The sequence below is a fragment of the Echiichthys vipera genome (assembly GCF_963691815.1).
Source record: "Echiichthys vipera genome assembly, chromosome: 1".
Lineage (NCBI taxonomy): Eukaryota > Metazoa > Chordata > Actinopteri > Perciformes > Trachinidae > Echiichthys > Echiichthys vipera.
In genome coordinates this window covers 3,274,534-3,298,873 of record NC_139826.1, presented here as the reverse complement: position 1 = coordinate 3,298,873, position 24,340 = coordinate 3,274,534, and the positions used below count along the sequence as shown (strand labels likewise).

Genomic DNA, 24,340 nt, shown 5'->3' with positions numbered 1-24,340 from the left:
TTCAGGACAGCCATGTTGCCCAGTGGAGGAGTCTCTCACAGCACCAGCTTTAATTGTTGGTTTTAGCTTTAGCTGCAAAGAGACATGCCATTAGTTCTTCTACTGTATGTAGGGAGACATCAGAGACACTTTGAACGGATAGACACTGTTTTTCTGTGGACATAGTGCATATGCCAAACCTTGCAGCAGTGTTGCATTGAGTCCAGCTCTCTTGTAGTTGAGTAATTTCAGATGTTGAACTTATCGGTGGCCCTTTAACTGGATAGCTGTAATGATTAAACACATAATTTGTGTCTCAGAGTTTCCATAACTGTACAGCAGCACAACACAATTTATACCACAGTCTTCAGTCACCCGGTTTAACACAATCCTTTCTCATATCCACTGCAAAACTGAAGTTATCTACACATTAACCAGTGGGGCTGCGTGTCACAACGCAAATGTCTGAATCAGTCAGATAGAACTGAGTCTCCCTATCTTTTTTTCTGGTGACCCACTTTTTTAAAATGGCAAAGCATCCCGACCCAGGTCCCAATAAGCCTTATCTTTAAACCATGAGCATGTGAATGTTCTCAATTGTCCAGGTCATTGTTCTCCCCAAAGCAATTTCAGTCAAAAGCAACTGGACTTGGTTATTTCTGTAGGAAGACGTTTCACCTCTCATCCAAGAGGCTTCATCAGTTCATGTACGCATCTTACCAGGCTGGGACTGGTCCAACTACCATGAAACTTTTGAATGAAGATTTTTGATGCCATTTCTAGCCCATTTCGAGTCTGGCTGCGAACAGCAGTCTGCTAAAATGAATGAATATTAAAGGGAAAAGTTTGTTTTCTGGTTTCTGTGTCTGTTCAGTCCGCATGGTGTAAATGTTGTCGGTGTACGCATACTGTACCAGCACAAGTCATCAGTGTATAACCCCTGCAAAGTGGTGTACAGTTATAACTTCTATGCGACATAAAGTTACAACGTCAGCATCCACAGTTAGCAGACTTGTACTGGTATGCGTAAAGTCTGCGTCATCCCTTTTTTTGGGCTGCAAGCCCAACATCACACGGACCAAACAGAACCTTGCAGACATGAGGACAATTTTGGGTTATGTGGTGCTGACAAACTGTCAGTCAAGACATTTTTGATGGATAAACCAACAGCACAAATGTATATGCAACAGCAATTTACCAAATACTAAGTCATATATTCTCAATAACAGTAGTGGACCGTGGGGTCTGGCACTTGGCCTTCAACGTCACAAAGTAGCTTTTAAAGACAACACATTGCACAACAAGCTCCAACACAGGTCGGATGGAATGGAAAAATGCACGGCACTGACAGCGGCCACGCAAACACTTAATCAACGCCAGATTTGAGCTATATAAGCCACAACAAAATCATGTGCAAAATATTAGTGATGTCCAGATGAAGCTTCATGAAGCATTAGTTGTATTTGTTGCCCTGGTTTAAAGAAAAAGGCTCAATGAATTGTAATTCAGTGTGCTTTGAACTCTTTGTTGAACATACAGTAGGGCTCCATCTAGTGGACTGAAAATAAAGAAAATGCTTCATGAAACTTCATTCAGACATCATTACAAAATATGCCACAACTTAGGCCATCATTTTGAGTACAGTTGGTCTAAATGAGCAAAGTGCTATAATAACCAGGCAGGAGGTGCCATGACACTGAAAAATGAACGAGCCAGCTTTGATTTGGAGTTAAATATAATCAGGGATCTATTTTGCCTGATTGTTGTTGTGAGACAGAATTTGCGGTGCTGCTCATTCAACTGAAGGTCTACTCTGACATCCTCAAATGATTTTAAACTCCCCCGGTGTTCAGGTGTACAGTAAAACCCGGTGGGCTGATAATAACTTTATTGTTTAAAAAGCGGCACTAATCCTATGGTGTGAATATGTGCCTTTGGAAACACGCTCTTGAGTCTGGAGCATAGACTGTATAAAAAATGCACGTAGCGTCCGGGTCTGAAAAATGAGACCAATGTGAAAAAGCCTTAAGCCTGTATTCTGCAGTAGAGAGGTGCCAGCATGGGGTGACAGAAAGACTTCTGGTTGTATGAACAATGAAAATGACCCACTTGATTCCTCGCTACAATAAGCCGGTTGCAGAGGTTTTTATTGTCTCTATCGTTAGTTTGATGCCTTTTACAATACCCACCAGTGTTGGGAATTTTTAAACATGAAGTGTTTATTTTTGTCACAATAGAATTGAAGTTTTGTTATGACTCACTGTGTAAGTATAGAAGTTAAATAAAAACAATTCAGTAGGCTTTCGCATTATTATCAAATTAACACAGATCGCATAATTAAAGGATGTTGGAGATAAGCTCCAGGTTAAAACTACTGTAGGTGCAATAAGATTAGAGGGGACCAGCTACAGGAAGTAGAAGTTACAGAGTAGGGAGTGTTCTTTCTACAGGAACTGGCCGTTCATTGGAGGAACTTTGTGACCAGGTGGCGGAGGATTCAACTCATGAACAAATGAGAGCCAGTCCAGGAGTGACTAACATTACAAAGCCTGAACCAGGGACTGCCCAGCAACATTGCTGTATAAATTATTTGTGCAGGGAGAGCTTTCAGCACTTTTTCTGGCTCATTGACTGCAGCAAAAGCTTGGCTGAAAGCAAGGATGACTGTGATTTCTGACCCCAGAGAGACCCCTTCGCCAAGCAGAATATTCTTTGCTGTTTTTATAATAAATGTTTAAAACTTTAAGAATAGTCTGGTTTTCCTTGTGTAAAGAACATGACAACAGCTAACATGAATTATGGATGCACGTTGTTCAACAAGCTAGCTCTAATGTTACCTGATAATAGATTCATATGTATCTCCATCATTTATGTGTTATTAGCTGCTTGTTGTCAGTAGTTCTTGCATAGTTTTACTATTTGGCTGACTATTGGGGCGGCCGGTGGCTGAGTGGTTAGAGCAGTCGGCCCATTTAAAGAGGCTGAAGGTCCTGGAGGCAGCGGCCACGGGTTTCGACTCTTTGCTGCTCTTTGCCCCCCCCCCACTCTCTCACCCCATTTCATGTCTGTCCAATCTAAGAAAGGCTTGAAAAACTGCCAAAAAAAGTAAACTTAAATTTTTCCTCTTTGATAAAGCTTATATTAGAACATACTAGCTCTTAATTATGCTTATAGACCCCTTGTGGGGTCACCCTCAGATCCACCCCTCGTTCCCCCTAAACTCCTCCCTTTCCTCTCCTTGGTTGTAAAAATTCAAGATGGCGGTGACCGGCAAGACGGACTCAAGGCTTCAAAACCGAGGTTCACAAACCTATGTATGATGTCATCGTAGCTCCATCCATTTTTTTTACAGTCTATGGTCTGGAGCAGTCTCGCTGCCAAGTTGGCAGTAGAGACTGCAGGTTCTCCCTGACCGCTGGCACATAAAAAAGTCTGTAAAACATGCCATGCCATTGAACATTTTTAAATACTCAGTTGACAACTGAACAATGTTTACCAAAAATAATTCATCAAAACGTATTTGTGCATCGCCATTGCATGACCTCCAGAAAATTGGCTGAATGGCTGTAAACTGATGCTGGCTTTGATTTGATCTAATTAGCACATGCTGCAGTGTGGAGAACTCAGTAAGAGGCTGTGGGCATAAAAGGACGCTATAATAATTAATCATAATTTATTATATCATGCAATTAGCTTGCTGTTTGACAACTGGTGACCGCATTAGTGGTAGTTTCACTGTGCAGTCAGCTGTAGTACGCTAGCGTATTTACCATTCACACTAGTGCTGTCTTAATGAGCCAGACACAGACTTGTGTTTCATTCACTTTGTTTGCTAGTATTTGTGCTGCTAATGCTGCTTGTCCTTCTATAATTCTTGTCAACACACTTCATCTCTGTCCAGATGTCTGCTCTTTATGAAAGTGTTTGCGTATTCCCTAACTGTGTACATGTATATGTGCACACTTACAGGTCACAGCTGTATTGTAATCACTGGTAAACATGTCTTTCAGGTAACCTCCTCTGCATATCAATATGAATCATATGATTATCTCATGTAGCAGCAGATTAATTCCTGAGCAGAAGCGGCAACATGAGAAAAATGAAACATTCCCTTTCTTCTTGCTGATAAAGTCCCTGTTTTGGTGAATATGTGACTCTGGTGGTTAGTGCAGATCCAATGACTTCAGCAGAATAATTGCCATATGGAAATCACTGTTTATTCAAGCTGGTTTCTAGTCTGTTTGAAGGGGACTTCTGTTGGTGGAGAGCAGTTTGGGTCATGGAGTCCTCCACAGAGTCTTGTTTGATTTCACAATCATTTCATTGATAATTCATCCAACTTAGAGATTGAAGACAGCTCATATTTTTGGTGAACGGAGAACTGAGCTTATCCCTTTGCAACCAATAAACCTGAACGTTCTTAACCGTCACAAGAGTTAATGAAGCACATTCACTGTGTTTTACAGCACCTGCCATGTCTGAAGCTGTGTTTCCCTTTAACTGTCAAGCAATTTTGAGCAAACATTTGGAATGTTGCAAAAATATCCATCAACTGGTTTAGAGTGAATAAACTAGGTTATAGCGTAGTTTGGTCAGAGGGTTGCGCTATAGGCTACGCATGCTGCAATCCTCCAGTAAAAATAGTAGAAGAAGTAGAGGTTGCCAACCAGAAATTAAGTAAGTCGCCCTCATAGAATGTTAGCGGAGTGGAGTGCTGATCTCCGCCCACATGCTGTGGTCGCCCTCGCTTTCCAAAAATGTCCTCACTCTGCAGGGAAAATTCTACACTTGGTCCCTACAAAGACAGCTGTACAAGTACAGACACACACTTGCAAGTATAGCCCTGCAGTGCACATTTTGCGATTCAGTTAGTGATAGATAACACATTAGCATACAGTTTATTCTGTGAATAAGAAATACCAGACGTCAAAACATTCTTGTGGATCATTGTTTATTCTATTGAAAACATGGCTTCCAACAGCACTTTGTGTTGTGCCATCAAACATGATGCAATTTGCCAGTAAAATGATTGGACATTGATTTTTGATTGGGTTTATTGATTAATCTTTGCAAGGGATTTTGTACAATTTTGAAGCCTTTTATGTGGAACACTTTGAACCTTCATCGCAGTGATTGTTAGATTGCATTTATTTATGTGACTGAGATCTAGATTTCCTACATTCCTCGAGGAACACGAGTGCCCTACACTCACTGGTGGTGTGAAGGTAACTGTGGGAGTGAGTACAGGGCTGTTCAAAGTAACTATGCTTGTATTGCCATTGATGCATTATGTGATGGTCTCATGAGGGGCTTCACATGTTTCCCTCTCAGGGCCAAAAGGCTCCTGACTTGGCAGTGAAAACTGGTTCAATGCATGTGTTTCTGGCTCACAGTCAGGAATGCAGCCTCAGAGGAGCACACTTTTGATCACTATTGTAAAACATGGGCCTTTTAATCATGAAAACCTGAATAAATATATAAAATAAAGAAAAAGAACAAGCAGCCATCTAATCTGTTAGTAAAGGGTACAGTATTCAATGAGTGTGTTGGTATACATTGCCATTCATGACAGTTACCCTGGGAGAGGATATACAAGCGATCATTTTCTTCAATTGCGTTGGCTGGTATCCAGTTCAGCTGTAGCTACTCTAGAAACTTTTATACTTACTTACTTAACACTCCATAACATTTAATGAACAGCATTGTGTGTAACAACAGAGTAAATCCCCATAAACCTGTATCACCTGACGCTACTGGAGTCCCCTATAAGTACAATGTTGTTTCCTATACACATGTAACATACAGGCTATAGGCCAACAATAGCTCTGTTTGAAAATCATTCCCTCATTCCCTCACTCACTATTCCTTATATGGTGTTTATTAAATATATATCCTATATAGGTTCTGATCAAACCAGATTTCGGACACTACACAAGAATTTTCTAACATCGCCGGATATATGTGTGACGGATATATATATGTGACAGATATATGTGTGACGGATATATATGTGACGGATATATGTGTGACGGATATATGTGTGATGGATATATATGTGTGATGGATATATATGTGTGACAGATATATATGTGTAGATATATGTGTGACAGATATATGTGTGACAGATATATATGTGACAGTTATATATGTGACAGATATATGTGTGGCGGATATATGTGTGACGGATATATATGTGTGAAGGATATATGTGTGACAGATATATGTGTGACGGATATATATGTGTAGATATATGTGTGACAGATATATGTGTGACAGATATATATGTGACAGTTATATATGTGACAGATATATGTGTGGCGGATATATGTGTGACGGATATATGTGTGTGACAGATATATATGTGTGACAGATATATGGATATATGTGTGACAGATATATGTGTGACGGATATATATGTGTGAAAGATATATATGTGTGACAGATATATATGTGATGGAAGCGGGTGAGTCCAGCATCATGTAAACCAACAAAGCTGTAATCCTGTTTTACAGTTTATTTTTAATACAAAGCTGCACTCAGGAGGATGGTAAAAGGTTGTATTGACGTTCATGTTAATTTTATTGTGAAATCCCAAATAAATTGTGAAGTTTCGATGGTGTTAAAGTGTGGACTTGTTAACAATGGTTGTGTGTCCTGATTGCGAGCTGTAATAGCCCATTAGCAACTGTTGAAGTAAATCTGAGGGATACTGTGCTGGTCATTTTAAATGACTCAGTGCATTAAGACAAGGGCCTGTTGAGTCTCAGAAAGATGCAGAAAAACTAGTCCATGCATTTGTTACTTCTAGGCTGGACTGCTGCAGCTCCTTATGATAAGTCTGTTAACAGTCTCCAGTTGGTCCAAAATGCTGCAGCTCGTGTACTAACTAAAACAAATCGAAGAGAACATATTTCTCCTGTATATTTAAGAGTAAACTTAAAACTTTCCTTTTTGATAAATAATAATACCAGATACTCTGAGCTTCTCTCCTCTCTGTCTGTATCATTCATGTCTCATCAATGCATGTTACTAATTCAACTTCTTCCCCGGAGTTGTTTGTGCTTTATCGTCTCTCATGTCTCTGCTGATCGTGGTGGTGCCTACTGCTGTGGTCCTGCATGGCGCTTCCTGCTACTATTATAATCTATAACCTTAGCTTTGCTTGTTTCTACTATTCTGCTGTATTAACTGCCATAACACATAAGTCATATTAACATTACTATAGATATTATTATAGTTACTGGAAGTGTGTCTGTCTCTGTCTTTGTGTCTGTCTTTGTCTCTCTCTGTCCATCTGTCCATTTTTTCTCTCTTTCTCTCTTTCTCTCTCCTTTTCTTCCTCCCCAACCGGTCAAGACAGATGGCCATCCTCCACAGAGCTGGGTCTGTCTGACGTTCCTGCCTGTAATAGGGAAGGTTTTCATTGCCACCGTACTCTACGGGGGAGATGTTGGGTCTATGTAAATCATAAATAAGTCATAGAGTGTGGTCTTTACCTAGTTTGTAAAGTGTCCTAAGATAACTTTTGTTATGATTTGGCACTATAAATAAAATTGAATTGAATTGAAATGAGTCCACTAATGCAACATGAATTTGGAAGAAGAGAGGACTGTGTAGTATGTATGCATGGGCTATCTATGGAAATGGATAAATGGATGGGTTGCAAACTCCTTTGAGTGTTCATCGATCCACACTCAACGGTTTGGCAGTTTTTGAGTGTGCAACTGGAGAAATGCAGTACACCGCATTCTACCAACTTCCGGCGTGAACGCACTTCCACCCTCAAAAAAGCCAGTTTGAGGGTTGAAGTGCACAATTTGGGACACAGCACATGACTGTGTTCCCAAAGAAAAACATACTACTCTGGGAAAAAAAATTGGATTGGATTACTGTTCATATGAGCAAATTAAACTTCACATGTGCTACTACAGTTTTGCAAACTGCAGCTATGAGCAGAATCATATTAATCAAAGTATGGGCTCCATTTTACTTGAATTACTGCATTAATCCCATTATCACTGGATTACTGGTGTGCATTTGAACATAGCCATTGATGTTCCCTACACGAGAGCAATATGTTCACCCACCAAGAGAGGATACATCAAGGATTCATCACAAGAATCAGCACATTCACATGGAAGCAGGGGGGGAGAAAGTAACTGTGTGGCTTTGGGTGGTGGGTGATCAGATGGATTTAACTTCAACACTAACAGCTTCCATTCACAAATAATGCCAAAAGGTTTTCAGCTGGGAAGAATGTTGTTGATTTTAGCCAGCAAGGTTTTTGTATTTACCGATGACTAAAACCCCTCCTTCAGCATCCTGTTTGGATTGCCCAAACCTGACCTTTTCATGAGGTGAATGCAATGTATTTCTTTTACTGTTATTCAATTTATAGTGGTGAAGAGCAGGTATGATTATTCATAGATCATTCACAAATGACAGGGAGGAGTTTGTACGTACTGGTGTTAAAAAAAAGCGTTTCATCGGCCAATCAAAAGCGTGTTACACATCATGTGTGAGCAGGAGACAGGAGCCACTTAAGTGAGGCATTCATGCATTATTAATAAAAACTTGTTCTGTCTTGACTTTCTTTAAATTCTGTGTAGATTCTTTCCTGTGCTGTGATAGTGCAGCACTGGCAGCAGACAGTAAGCCATGAAACCCCATTATGATCCCTCAGTGGGCCTGTCAACATGATGCTAAGCAGCCAGGAGGCCCCTTAGACCTCCTGTAAGACAGTCGACTAGAAAGAAGGTTGTGTTTGTGTGTGAACCACACACAGTGTGTCCTTTGCTCTCACTGTCTAACAGCAAGACTATACTGCCAGCATCAGTAGTGTGGCTCACATGCGTTTCAGATGCATGTCAGAACATAAAGAAAAACTAAAGAAAAAAGGTCTCTCCTGCACAGCATGTGCAAAAAGAGACAGTGAAGAGTGTTTTGACGGTAATATTGACATCATAACTGCACTTTCACTACAGATCAGATGTGTATATATGTAGAATAGAGTTGCAGGCATGAACAAAATATAGATATTTGTCCACGAGGGTCGAAAGGGTAAAAGTATTGCAGAAAAAGAAGAAGGTCCGAGACCATTAAGACATTTTAAAACTAGTAAAAGAACCTTAAAATCCTCAGTGTATTTTACAGTTTCATGTGGACGGAGATATTTCTATCACACCGGTGATAACCAGGGGCCATAAAAGTTTGGTTTCAAAAATACTAGGTTCGTGTGGACTAGGCCTAAATGTCTGTGGACTGAATGGATCACATGAAGAAATCCATAGTAAACTCAGATTCACTTTAGGCAGCACGCAGAGCTGGAGCCATACGGTAGCTTATGTGCTTCCAGGCCCTGCTGGTTATTGGACACTTTATGAGCTCAGAGCGACTGTGAAATCTTGGAACACAAACTGGCACTGCTCTGACAACACCCACCCACACACACACTTTTGCCACAGAAAATTACACTTCCCCTGCTGAACTACACTGTCTGACACATATAAGCCCCTTTGACACATGCCCTGCAAACCTAAAATGATCTAGATATTACCTGGAGAAGCTGTATGTGAGAACACAAATGTCAGAATCAGTTGGATAGGACATCAAGCTGAGTTTACCCTGCCAGCTCCCTGATACAAAGTGCATGTAATCTCCGAGTTAGCAGATATGCGAATAGAGCAGCTCATTGGCTGAGGTATTCATGGTGAGCAAGTGGGCGTGTTGATGATGTATCTAACAAACCACCGACAGTCAAGACGAAGGGTGATTAACTCAAAGATCAATGAAAATATCTGACTGTAAAGACAACGAGATTCAGGACCTTGAGGAGTCTGCCCCCCCCCCCACTCCCCTGCACACACACACACACACGTGCGCGCACACACACATATGCGAGCGCGCAAACACACACACACGCACACACACACACACACACACACGCACACACAGGGTGGAGGACACTTTCAAAGATGTTTTATGACTTCCACAGTATCAAAAACTTCCAATTAATCTCTTGCAAAGACATGCATTAAGTCCATGAATAGTGTGTAATAATAGACCTCTGGGGAAGTACACGGGTACACGAAGTGTTGGGTGGAGCTCTGTGTTAACAGCAGCTCTGTTTGAGGTCTGACTAAACTCTGGCCATATGGAGGTGAGGAAAATCTGCTGACTGCACACACACTTTTTCCAAGTCCATTTGTGTCTGTAGAAATGTTTTGCTGCGTTCCGTCTACAGGAAGCCAATCCCTTCACGGCCTCAGGAATATCACGTCGCTATTGTAGATTTTGATAAGCTAACACTGCATTCCATTTAAAGTGGGAAAGACATATCCCAGCTGATGGGATGGTGTTTCACTAGGTCTTCATGAGGACTGAACTCATGACCTTCGACTCTCCAAGCTGTCTGCACTCCTCTGTGCAGCCCCCCAAACATAACAAGTCACTAGTGCAGTGAACAGGACATGACACGAGCTAGCAGCCCTGCTGCCTGCAATTTAATCCTGGTTTCTGAGGTAGTGGATTATTGGTTCAATACCAGAGCAGGGGATCATATTCCTACCGAGAATATATGGGTGGATATATTGGCCAGTTGTAGTTCATCACAAATACTGTATCAGCGTAATTGATACATTAGAGTACAGAGATGCCAAAGATAGGTGTAGATTTAAAAACAGCCTCCAAAACATAATGCGTCCTCCAGAAAGCACTGACCTGCACAAGCTTGACGTAAAGGTATTTGTGGACTTTTTTTCCTCAAGTTTTGCTCTGAAGAAATGTTTTAATGAGGGAGTCCCCATTTTGATTGCACCACAAATTCTGATAATTTCACTCAATTCCACTAATTTACTGTGACACACCAAGGCCCCATCATACCGCCTCAGGCCGTTCGCATAAGTGTTGTGGGGTGGTCACTTAGGGCACACTCACACTGTCCTTCTGTACCGGGCCAAAACTGTTTTTTCAGCTAAAGCCTAGTACGTTTAAGCAGTGTGAGTGCACCCGTTCGGCGCATAACTGCGGACAGCGGGCCGTCCAAAGAGGTGGGCTTTTGTAGAGCCGTTTGCACATGTACGAGCACGAGCGTGCGCACATGTACGAGCACAAGCCCATAATGAGGTAGCGGTATGTGCGCCTGTTTGGACATAGAAAATAGAACGACGGACCGTGCGCGGACATTTAACAACAACAACAATGGCGGTGAAAGGTTCACGTTGGTGTGATGCGGAGGTGGAGTGTTTACTGCAGATTTTGGTCGGATGAAAATATTCAAAAACAGTCGTCAAGACGCACAAAAACTCTGAGGTCTGTGGAAAGATTTGTGAACAAAGCCACACACACACGATCAATGCGTGTGACGTGTTAAGGCATGATGACGTATGGACAGCAAGAAGCATTTGCGCGAGCCCTGGCAGTGTGAGTACAAACGGGGCTGGGGCGCGGGGGGAGAGGGAGGGGGGGACAAGTACCCTAAAGCACGGGGCGCGGTGCGGAAGGACAGTGTGAGTGCGCCCTTAAATGGACCATCTACATGATGTCCTATTGTGTTTTTTAAACCTTTAATGCAGCACAAGTAGACTTTATATCTCACAATTAATGTTAAGATCGTTGTTATGATCTCAACATATACAACAGCACTTGAAGGCAGCTTCATGTCAGGAGGAAGACAGAATGAAAAAGGAAGATGAAGACCGCTAGCAAGAAAACATCTTTGCAACCAATGCAGGTTAAAATAAACTGGCTTTGGATTTGGAGGGGAGACCTCTCCAGCTGTGTTCCTCTCCAAACAGCAGTCAACCTTTGCTAAAGTCTCACTGTGGCACAGCTTTGTGCTTGCTGAGATAGAGCAACTCAACAAGTCATCTGTTACAGCCTTTTGTGTGGAAGGCACAAGCAGAACAACAGGAGCAAAGACACTGGGGAACAGCTTAAAGGGCCTAGTAAAGAAGACTGAAAACATACAAAATGATACTTATTGCTGGGGTGAGAGCATTTTTAAACACACAATTGCTTACTGGAAGTCTCTCTTTGGAATCTTTAAAAAAAACAGCACAGCATTTGAATAAACATAGAACTTTAAGACTAACAACAAAATATGGCGAAGAACCATATCACTTTTGTTCCCAAAAGCAGTACCATCTCCGCAAACATACTTTTGATAAATTGACCTCAGCTGCTTGTTTGAAAATGTGAGATGCACCCCATGTTTCCTCAAAGAGTGATCAGTATCAAGTGTGACAGCCTTTTAAACAGATCCATCATTTCTCTGATATATTTAACTGAGACTAAACCAAGCAGGAAAAATAACCAGAAATCTTGACAACTGGCAATTATCAACAACAAAACAGTGCATCAGTGCCTTCTTTATGTTCTTGTGTTGTGTTCTGCTTTTTCACAGCAGAGCCAAATCATTGCACTGTAACCAGGGTAAAATCCAAGAGTGATGTCATCTGCAAACAGGGCGGCCCTTCTCATTCCCAGGGCGTCAAATACTGATACTGATGCACAAGACACCATTGTGTGTCTGTATAAAACGCACAAGCTTTCAACTGTAAACACATCTGTGGCAATATGAGGCGCTCAGTGTCATGTGAGTCACTGTAGTTTGACAAACGCACTTATTTTAACCCTTCCCAAAACCTTTTCCTGACCCTTACGAAGTTGGTAACCACATGAGTTTCTCTGAATTCACAACGTTAACCATGTGTTCCTCATGTTTAAAACAGTGACCATAATGGAGCGCCATGCGTTTTAGGCGCAGGGTCACCCAGCGTGTTGACAAGTGACACCAAAGAGCCATGACAAAATGGCAGTATGTGTCGAGTGATGAGGACAGGTTGCCTCCTCAAGCTTTTGAAGGCTTTTATTTACCCTGGATTCTGCCTCTCAGACTACATACAGGCTGCCCTATCTTATCAAAAGGCTTTATGTGCTCTCAAGACTGAGGGCATAAGGCACGTTTCCATTAGGGTCAAATCTGGCCGCTCGTAAAGTTTCATGGCACACCCTCTCAAATGGCCGCTCACTCGCCGTGTTTCATTACAAAAAAAAAGGCACCAGAGGGATTTAGAAACTCTGGAGGTGACAAATCACTCTGAATGGGTTTGGATCACTGGCGATCGGCTGATCAGTGATACAGCAGCGCCCCATTCTTTCGCCAAGTGAGAAATTCAGAATAGTTGCAGTTTGATTTAAGGTGGCCCGTATGATTCACAACGTCAACTTTTGTTCAAGTAACATAAAGGAAACACTCCACCTTAAAAATTATGGATGCTGTAAAAGTGTTTGTTGAAATATACATATATGAAATATCAAATTTAAATGTACAGAAATTAATATTTACAGTAGTGAAATAAATACAAGATCATAAATACCAGACTAATGTGCAATAGAACAGATTGTCTATAGTTGAGTTTAAATCACAGAGAAGGAGTGACAGACTCTCCTAGGGATGCATTGTATAATATAATGACCACAGGCAGGAAAGATTTCCTGTGGCGCTCTGTGGTGCATCTGTGTGCGAGGAGTCTTCTGCTGAAGGTGCTCCTCTGCTGGGCCAGTTGTTCGTAGAGAGGGTGGGAGACATTGTCCAGGATAGACCGGAGCCTGGACAGCATCCTCCTCTCTGCCACGATTGTCAGGGTGTCCAGCTCCTCCCCCACGACATCACCAACCCTCCTGATCAGTTTGTTCAGTCTGTTGGTGTCTGCGACCTTCAGCCCACTGCCCCAGCATGTGACAGCGAAGAAGATCGCACTGGCCACAACAGACTCATAAAACATCCAACATCCATTTCTGAGTCAGAAATCCGACCTCGCGGGTCGTTCCAGTTGAAAGTTCCAACTTGGAGTACAACTTTAACGCACCATCAGTCAGAATCCAACCTGGCCGCTGCAGCACTCATTTAACAAGCCTGTGCAAAGATGTGCGTGCACAGATCATTTCCTGTGCTGCGTTCTACTACACCACTGGATAAAAGTGTTGTTGTGGCGTCTGTACTACCACACGTTACATCCTGCTGAGAGCTACATCCAATCAGAAACCAGGTTTCTCTCAGGGGAGAAAAACAGCCCTGCTCTGTGACAGGGCAAAAAAATGGCCGCTTGAGCGATTCACATGCAAATTATGTTTTTGCCGTGATAGACCCGCCTCATTCCGGGTAATCGACACTAATGTAAACGCACTTATTACTAAGGAGTGCTACTAACTCCTCTGCATGTTTTTTAAAAAAGATAAAAAGAACATTGGAGGCTCTATTCAGATGATCTTTGGGACACGGTCTAAAGTGCATGACGCAAGTTTAAGATGTGTCCAACTCCATTTTTGCTAGTTATTGTACATAGATTGTACATAGGCTGGGTTCAAAGTAAGGCACTGGGGGTCAGTGTTTCTGGGGCTTTAAGTAGAATTTGATCAGATCATAATTCAATTCTAGTTTATTTTTTCTTAATTTTAATAGGCCTATTTGTTTTTCTTTCTTTACATTTGGAAATAGCAAAGCTAACTGCAAACAAAGATGTATCCCTGCTCCTGTTATCTCAGTACAGTGTAGTAGTGTTTATAGCTGGTGTTAAGTTATATTTCACCAAAACTCTTTATGGCAATAATGCACTGTAGCCTACTCAGCTATTTACACAGTGAATCAGTCAATGTGCTGCTGGGCTGGGAATTAAATTCTGCTTAGGGCCCCTAAAAAGTTTGAAAAAGCAAGCCCTGTGCACATACACAGGCACGTACATCGCAACTCTGCCCACAATTCTAAAAATATGTATATCATTACCAACACCCAGAGGCATGCAGTGACAATGGGTAATCTGATTCACTCAGCAGCCAGTCAACCCGTTTTGATAACAGACCTGCCTCAACACACATGCTAACAGGCAGGAGGAGGTGGAGCAGGTGTGTGTGTGTGTGTGTGTGTGTGTGTGTGTGTGTGTGTGTGTGTGTGTGTGTGTGTGTGTGTGTGTGTGTGTGTGTGTGTGTGTGTGTGTGTGTGTGTGTGTGTGTGTGTGTGTTTCCTGAAATGCCGTCTGGATGTGGTTTTAGGAACATAACATTTGCTCACATACTGTACATGCTGTCCTCAACCTGATCCAGGTACATTTAATAAGGTTAGGGTGAGCATGAAAACATGTGGCGAGACACAAATGAATGTACTCTGTCACACAAGAATGCACACTCACTCACACATGAACAGGGCAACCTCAGTGTTGGTACTGCCCGTCATGCAGGCTGCTTCATACACATGTGTATATTGTGGTGCATGTACACACACATACACACATACAACACAAAACACATGAGGTCTAGCCTTAGAAAAAAAGACAACAAAGGGCCATATGTCTCAAGCTGGAAACGGTCTGCATTTAAGCACATTTATTACAATATCATTTCACCTATTCATTACTAACATAAATAACAACCGTGGGGACAGTTATGGTGAAAAGAAACCAAGGCTGACTGCTGGTAGGAAACAGGAAACAAACAGTGGTCCCCCATGTTACAGTCTGATGTTTTGTTGAACTCCTGCCTTCTCGCTCTATAAAAACCTCATCTGACTTCCTCCTTTGCTCATGTCGGATATGAGTAGTAGTTACGAGGGCCACAAAACGTCTTAGCCACTTTAATGTAAACAAGTCTCTGTTTCTTTATCAGACCATCCTCACCTGAACAGTGATGTAGTTATACAAGCCCAGAATTCTGCCTAAGGAGGAAGGTGGGGTCAAACAAACACAGGACTTTCACATAGGAGACTCGAGTTCATGTCCTGTGTGAAACCAGTGTGAAGTCTTTTCATGATCTTTGTCTGACCCTAACCAAGTGTTTTTATTGTCTAAATCTAACCACATAGTTTTGCAACCTGTCCTCATCTCAACTCGACATTTGTCAGGATCCCTTGGTGCAACTCTTCAACGCACTGGGTATCTCTCTTTTAATCGTGGGGGACATGTGGTCACTAGTGTTCATTTTGGATGCTATTTTTAGTTTAGGTTTTAGTCTTAGTCATGTGTAAAATGCGCTTTTTAGTTTATTTAGCAAATTTGGTTAGTCAAGGTTTAGTCAACTACAGGTCTGAGCATTTTAGTCTTATTTTAGTCTTATCTTTGTCCTTTTTTGCTTAGTCTCGATTTAGTTGCTGAAAATGGATGTCATTTTAGTCTATTTTTTTCCAGTGAAAAGGCCTTTTAGTCTCTTTTTTGTAATGCAATTCTGTTTAACTTAATCCATTAAAAACTCATGTCATGTCCACAGCTACTGTCTTCCACCAAACCAAAACAACTTTTATTGTGGTTGGTGCTTAAGCACCCAATAACTGCTCAAAACCTGTCCAAATTGATAGAAATCTGCCCAAATATTAAAATAACATTAATTCATGAACATCTCGGAAAACGGCTCGGACAGAAAACTTTCACTACCACTTGTCATGTGAAAGCAAAACCAATTCACATCTACGCTCTTCACAAACACTAACACACTCACAGTGGGCCCCCACACACAATGCACTTTAACAGGGCATATTTGATTAATTCATAATGATTCAGACTCCAGACAGGTGTGAGTTTGTGTATGTCTGACAAATCTTCATCACCTTTTAATGCAGAACAGGCTGTCAGTAGGAACACAGCTGAATCTGAATTATGAACGATGTACAGTTGGGACGCGCTGTCTTAAACAAAGTCAAACTTGGAGAGTGGCAGAAGTCCACCTCTGTGGAACGTATTGTACATGTTACAACGCAAGTTGGAGGTTAAATGATCACAAACATAATGGTTGCAAAAAGTAAATATAATCTGATAGTATGTTGTTGGTATGTCATCGTTCTTTCTGATGTGACTGAGGTCTCATTATCTTCAAGGAGAGATGATAAGGGTCGAGGGGAGGGATGAAGAAGAGAGTCCATCGTCGGGGATAAATAGGGGCGAACTGGGTCGAGGTATGGATGGACGTCTAGGAACCCGGGGGCATTGATAAAGGGGATTGTTTAGTGTAGTTTATGGCGCTGTGCTAAGGTATACTTGGATGGGGGACTTTATACTTAGAAAATTGAGTGGATGTCAGTGATGAAGCCGGTCTGTGAGACGATGTCAGGAGAAGGAAGGGGTAAGTTGCGCGTGGTGTGGAAATATTTCACATTGAACCATTCTATATATACATTCTACATACTGTATATCCAATAGTAAGATGAAAGGATTTTGGGGATGAGATTGTTGTTGATCGCTTGTTGAGATGCAGTGACCAGGTGGAGAAGCTGGGGTTCAGTTAAAAATGGTGGCTAAAAAACGAGTGATCAGTGTTGGATGGGGATCCGTGTCTGCTGCCAAGGATTTCAATTTCAGAAATGAGAGATGGGAAAGGGAGTCAGTGATGGAGTATATAGACTGGAATGTGGGCAGGGCAGATAACGAACTGGTGTTGAGCTGAGGTTTGGGTGAGTCTGCAAATGGACTTCGTAATGCTGAGTGATTGGGAGCAGCCTTTGTTTATGATGTTGAGGATGGTTTGGTTGTCCTAATGGACGAGGATGACTTATTTACCACTCATGCCCCCCAAAGAAGGGCAACAGCAACGAAGGGCAACAGCAATGGAGAGTGGTAGTAGTGGACATCTACATACCATCTAATCTAATCTAACCATTCGCACCACATTCACACACCAATGGGCAGCACAGGGAGCAATTCAGGGTTCAGTGTCTTGCCCAATGACACTTCAACATGGAGACCAGAGGAGCTGGGGATCGAACCACCGATCTATCTCTGAGCCACAGCCGCCCCGGAGAGAGGAGAGAGAGAGAAACCAAACCATCTACCACCATGGTAACACTCAAAGCTGGTGGACAGAGCTGCTTCGGTGTAGAACTTGATGTCTTCAGGCTGAGTTAAGTGGTCATTGTAGAAGAAGGAACGCAAAATAGAAGGGAATCTTTCCAGGAAATTCCAAAGAACCGCCAGAAGTCAGGATGGATAAGCAAGACCTTGAAAGCGCTGGAAATGTCAGCTTTAGCCAAGCAGGAGGCGCTGCCAGCGAAACGGATGAGGCTGATGGCATTGGAGATGGTGATGTAATGCAAGGCAAAAATCTGAACTTGGGATGAGACTGTTAATGCCGGGTGTAGCCGTGCCATGGGGAGATGAGAGATCAATGATGAATCTCTTTTTACCGGAGTACTTCCTGGTATCAATGCCAATGGTGCCGATGAGGTTGATGGTAAAGGGGGGACTGGAGAATGGGCCCATCATGAAGCCATCGCTAACTTCATTGACCAGAAGTCTGTCCACTGTGTCGGGTTCAGTTACTACTACTACAAATTATGGCAGGTGAAAGTTGATTCTGGGATGAGCTCGATGCCTGGGTGGTAACCAAAAGTAAAGCCTTGGATGAGGAAATTGACAAAGTGACTGTCGGGTGGTCCTTATATATATATATATATATATATATATATATATATATATATATATATATATATATATATACACATATAATTTATTATATTATTATTTATCATATCCAGATCCTATCAGTCTGAAACACATTATTGCGGTGATCATGTGACCGTTGTATTAACACTTTGAATTGGAACTACTTGTCAGTGTATGTCTCATGGAAATAAGTATTATGGTTTGTGTATGGAATGCAACAGGGAGGTACATTTTGACACCTGCTGGCTCCGAATGGAGGATCGGAGGCAGCAAGGTAATCTAAGACTGAATGACATGCCAACATGCTCTTGTTTTAGTTTTCTGTCTCTCCTTAATCCCTCTGTCACTGCCATGAAATGATGAAATCTCTCAAGAGTTGCATTAAAGAGGAGGAAAGGGAGAAATGACCTCATTAAAGCTGACGGTAGCATCACCAACAGCATGGGGTGTGATCCTGAGCCCTGCAGTCACTGTGTGATCCCTGCACAGCCCAGAGATGGAAATGTAAGTGTGATGAAATTGAAACACACACAGCAAATGATGAAACTTATTTGATATTGGTGGTGGTGGTGGGGGGGGGGGGTCTCTTGGCTGTTTAAAGGTACATTCACTTTACTGTGTCAGTGTTGCTGTCAGGATACAGAGTAGGGAAAGAGAAGAATGCAAAGAGATCAAAGACAATACAGGGAATCAAAAGAGCGGTATGTGAGGCACATTGTGTTCAAGTAGTGAAGTATTCAACTGGAGATAAAACAAAATATATTAATGTGGCTAAAATTGGTGCGGATCTACATCCTACTTCATATGTTTCATTTCTATCTGTGCTGTCTGCACTGAAGTTAGATAAATGAAAGGTATTTTAGTCATTATGGCCCATCACAGTCCAGCCCTCATCAAAGACAACAAATAGACATAATCACACTCAGTCAGGGAGTCACAGTAAAACCATGGAGCAGTGAGAGACCACACAGCAAAGCTGCCTGCACTGATGAGCACACCTAAAACCAGACAGAGGAAGTGCTCAGTGACATCACACAACGTAGAGCTTTGTCCTTCCATACAGCAAGGAATCTGTCTATCTGTGTATGTGTGTGTGTGTGTGTGTGTGTGTGTGTGTGTGTGTGTGTGTATGTGTGTGTGTGTGTGTGTGTGTGTGTGTGTGTGTGTGTGTGCGTGTATGTGTGTGTGTATGTGTGTGTGTGTGTGTGTGTGTGTGTGTGTGTGTGTGTGTGTGTGTGTGTGTGTGTGTGTGTGTGTGTGTGCGTGTGTGTGCGTGTGTGTGCGTGTGTGTGTTGCCTATCTCGGAAACAGTTCATCCAATATACAGACTTATAATAATAATAATACAATAATAAACAACAATAATAGACTTGGGTGTGTATTGCTGGCTACCTAAGGATATGCCATGCCAGATGGCAGCGCCATTATGATGATTTTTACATTTTTTAACTGTAACTTTCAGAAACAAAAAGAAAACAAAAATTTTGAGCAATTATCACCAAATTTGGTACAGAACAGCTCTGGATCAAGCAAGAAAAAGTGCCATTTTCAGATTTTTTGTTCCATACAATTTTTCTAAAGCTGGCCCTCAAAGTTTTCTTAAATGCTGTACATAGACAGGGCTTATCTCACAAAACATGTCATATTTCCTGAACACTTTGTGTTATTGCAACCATGTTTGGTGAACATGTTTAGACATGATTTCTGAGTGGCCATGAAACATTTGGTGCCATTTGGCCAATAGGTGGTGTTGTAGCAGCATCATCTAACTCTCAAGTAAGGATTCTCCATCTGTCTGTCTGTGTACAGTATGTATGCATGTATGACTCTCCTTCGCATATCTCAAGAACTATTCATTAAATGGACCTCACACTTGATATTGATTTTGGGACCAACTGTTCCTTTAAACCCATTAACTTTAAGATGCATGCTACTATGGCACAGTTTTGTTGTTATAGTGTGAGAAAATAGTTCCAGAACCAGAACCAGAACCTTCTCTCGTTTCACAACACAAACAAATTTTTGAAAAACAGGACCACAAGCAGCTATTTGATCCTTATTCTTGATCAAACATACAGTAAGACTTATAAGCTGCCCACTAAAAGTTTAACAAATACTCAGTGCTACTCATTATACTGCCGTGTCTTAATATACAGTAATAATCATTGTTATGACTCCCTTTAATATACTTTGATCACTCAGGTAGTAAAGAGGGATGTTACTGTTGACCGGAGCATTTCATTGTCATGTATGCCATTTTAATGGACACCTGCCAACCAATCAGAAAAAAGTGTTTTCTCATGACATGGTGTATCTATGTATGTTTATAGAACCTCTCCGACTGGGAAATGGCTCCAGTGCCTGCTGCCTCAGACAGGTTCACACACTGGGTGACAGAGCACAGCCAGCAACTGATGTGCGAAATAAATATATAAGACACTCATTTTAATTACTTCTTCCAATTAGGAGTTTCCTCCCGGTGAGGCGCAGCAGCCATGCTGCGAGGAAGAGAGGAGGCAGAGTGAGAGACGGTCGCAAAGTTGACAGTCTCATGGGTTCAAAGACAGAGACCTGCTGTGCCAAATCAGGCAGTCCTACAGATATACAACCACTGAGTGTTAACTAGGACGGGAGTCCCCAAGCACGTTCTCCAACATCAACATGCTGCATCTGGGCTCAGCCTCACTTTGAAGACACAACAACAAATCCTGGCTTTAAAGACTGCCATTATATCAAGCCTTGATATGGGTTTGGTAAGTTTTCACAAATGGCTGGCTGTGTTTGCATTCGTGAAGGAATAGGCATATTCACAGAGTATGTGGAATTGAGTCCAAACAAACTCCAGTGTGTGTGTTCATGGTAATGAAGAAACATGTTAAAGCATAGCTCATTGATATGTTTTAGTTTAGTTTTTACATACTGGATCGATTTGATGTTTTCTCTTTGACGTTGACAAAAAGCAAGATAAAGAATATATATCCACTTGAGATTTTGTCATCATGATAATGTGACAAACGTGCAACAAGATCAGTGAGGTAACTTTACAGGTATGTAGTTTTGATCAAAATGAGAGCTCAAAGATAGTTGTGGTCCGAGCAACTGGTGTAGAAAGTAGGGAAGGGCAGGGATACAGAGGAACAGAAGTCCTCACCGCAGTGGCCCGGCTTCAACTCTAACCTTTGGGCCTTTGCTGCATGTCGCCCTCTCTCTCTCTCTCTCTCTCTCTCTCTCTCTCTCTCTCTCTCTCTCACTCTCTCTCACTCTCTCTCACTCTCTCCCCATTTCCTCTCAAACTCCAGCTACACTATAGTCTCCAAATAAAGGGACCAAAGGTTAAAAAATGTTCTTACTGCACAGGGCTCTAGTACTGCCCTCAAACGGACTGACAAGTCTGAACACCAGTTACAAAATTAGCCATCACAGCATGATGTCAGGTACGGAAATCGATTCTAGATGCTTTCTTTCACCCAGATTGATCTTCAGAAAGCCTAGACACATATAGACTAAATATCTTTACATTATATAAACATTGACAGCCAGTCCTCTACAGTGTAAACTAAAGCAGTATTATAGTATCAGCTACTTGTGGCACATTAATAATAGACAGATTTTATCTACTGTTGGTGCAACAAGAAAAGACAAGTGTTGAAAGTAGAGAAGAATGACAGCTGTGCAGTGATGACAGGGTGGACTCAGGACTGACAGAGGCTGTTGTATCTCCTGCCCTGCCCTCTGCCACCATGTCTCCTGACCACTGGAATTACAATCTCCCATTTCAGTGACCTAGCAACCCTTGGAATCTGCCGGAGCTGCATGCCCATTTTAATCCTGACACAATACACCACGGATGTTTCCCAACTCTTTGTCTGTCTGTCTGTCTGTCTGTGTGTCTGTCACACAGTAAGGTGACACTGGAAAACCAATCAGTACTTATTATTAGCTCTAGTTTCTATCAGAGAGAAGGGGATGGGGTGTAGCCTCAAGAGAATATTTCTTTATCTATTCACTTCAATCATGTGTGCTGTAGTGCATTGAAATGGAACTCCTTGAGCTCTCCTAGACCCATCAGTTAGTCCCTCTTTACAAACTCCTCTTGGTCAGATGTGAAAATGCAAAGGTTTACAGTAGTGGTGCAACAGAACATCATTGATCCGTGATCCGTTCGGATCAATATCTTCTGTTCGGCACACACGTGATCCGCGGATTGATTTATGAAAAAAAAGATCTGCCCATGTTCAGTCCACACACTTGTTAAGAGCAGCGTGGTCATGGCAAGTGGTGAAACGGAGGAGTTTGAATTAAATCCCCTGAATGGGAGCATTTTGGCTTACCTGTCAAGAAAAATGATGAAGGAAGAGGTTAGTGGATAAAACCGTGACGGTGTATAGGCACTGTGGCACAAGAAAGCCATATGACAGTGGAAACACATCAAGCATGGCCCTGTGTTTCAATGACAGAGTGAAAATGAACAACCGCGTATCAAACTTATGTTTATCTTTCTTGTCTTTTTTTTTCATGATGATCCGAAAAATGATCCGATCTGTGACTCTGATCCAAGAAACGAGCCCAACCGTGAGGTTTTTTTTATCCATTGCACCCCTAGTTTACACAGATACCAGACACGTGGTATGTATATAATGTATTATGCACAGTACATGTAGACTATTTTAATTTTTAGAATGGTACAGCCATTTTTGTGCAGACATCACATTTTTTTCTTAACTACACTGCATTGATCAGTGGAAACACATCAAATATCTTTTGTATTAATGAGACAGAAAAAAATAATTGAGCACATCTTGTCACTTTGTCAGGTATTATTAATAAACCTGGACTGATGAGAACTTTGGTATTTCTCAACCTGAACACTATTTTCCCATGTTTTTGTGCCAGAGTGACCAATGGGAACAACAATGTTTGAAAGTGGTCCTGTATTGAGTGAGAGCACTTGCAATGTTGCAATGTAATCACACCCCACAGTTGTGCACCATCAATGTATGTCCACAGAACAGAACAGTTTGCCACTGACAGGCTCAGATTACTAAATGTCTTATTACAGTAAGATGGAGAGGGTGCCATTATCCTGCCATGCTTTCATGTGTACTGATGCCAGGTCAACCTCCCCTCTGCCTACAGCTCTCCAGTCTTGGTACTGCCATTTAAATGCACGATGTGAAAGGGGCCATAAGGCGCGCGAAAAAGAAAAAGAAAAAAAAAAGAAAGATAAAATCTTGGCTGGCCTTGTGTGTGAGTGTGTGCGTGTGAGTGTGTGTGTGTGTGTGTGTGTGTGTGTGTGTGTGTGTGTGTGTGTGTGTGCATTATCTGTAAGAGAGATGGATACGGCCTACAGCGAGCCAGCCTGTACCTTTTGGTGAAGCAATTTCTTTGTCATATTTGAAAAGAGGAATATAAAGTATATATATATATATACAGTATATTTTCTCTTTCTCAGGAGAGGGGAAGAAGAGGAGGAAGATAAAGATACAGAGATTGTCATGTGCTGCTTGAAAAAGGCTGAGACTTCTCTGGCCACCAAATCCCGGCAGTCCGTGAAAACAGGCCCCTTTTTTTTTACTTTCACACATAAACACATTTTTTTCAGCCCAGCAGTCATGCCATGTGTAATGTAGTGCCTCAGTATGCTTCCACCCTCCACCCAGCAGGCCACATTCACCCAGCAGGCTAATTAAATGCAGCTTGAAACTTGACTGAAATTTTGAATTAACCAGCAGAGGCAGAAGTCACGCTTAACATGCTCCTCCTTAAGACCTGAATCATTTCCTTCTAACAGCCAATTGCGTCACACTCCAGAACTGTGCTGTGTTGTGATTTAGGAGAAGGAGGAGTGTGGAAGGAGGAGAGGATATAACTGCTGATCCTTGTGGGCCTAAACCAACAAAACATTTAAGAAGCCGACTTCCTATTAAATTCACTCCTCA

At 41.9% G+C, this 24,340-nt stretch overlaps 1 protein-coding gene across 3 annotated transcripts in view; it reads right to left on the bottom strand.

The window, feature by feature from the left end:
- Positions 1–24,340, bottom strand: part of cemip (cell migration inducing hyaluronidase 1) — a 255,839-nt gene that overhangs the window by 137,894 nt on the left and 93,605 nt on the right. The window lies entirely within an intron of this gene.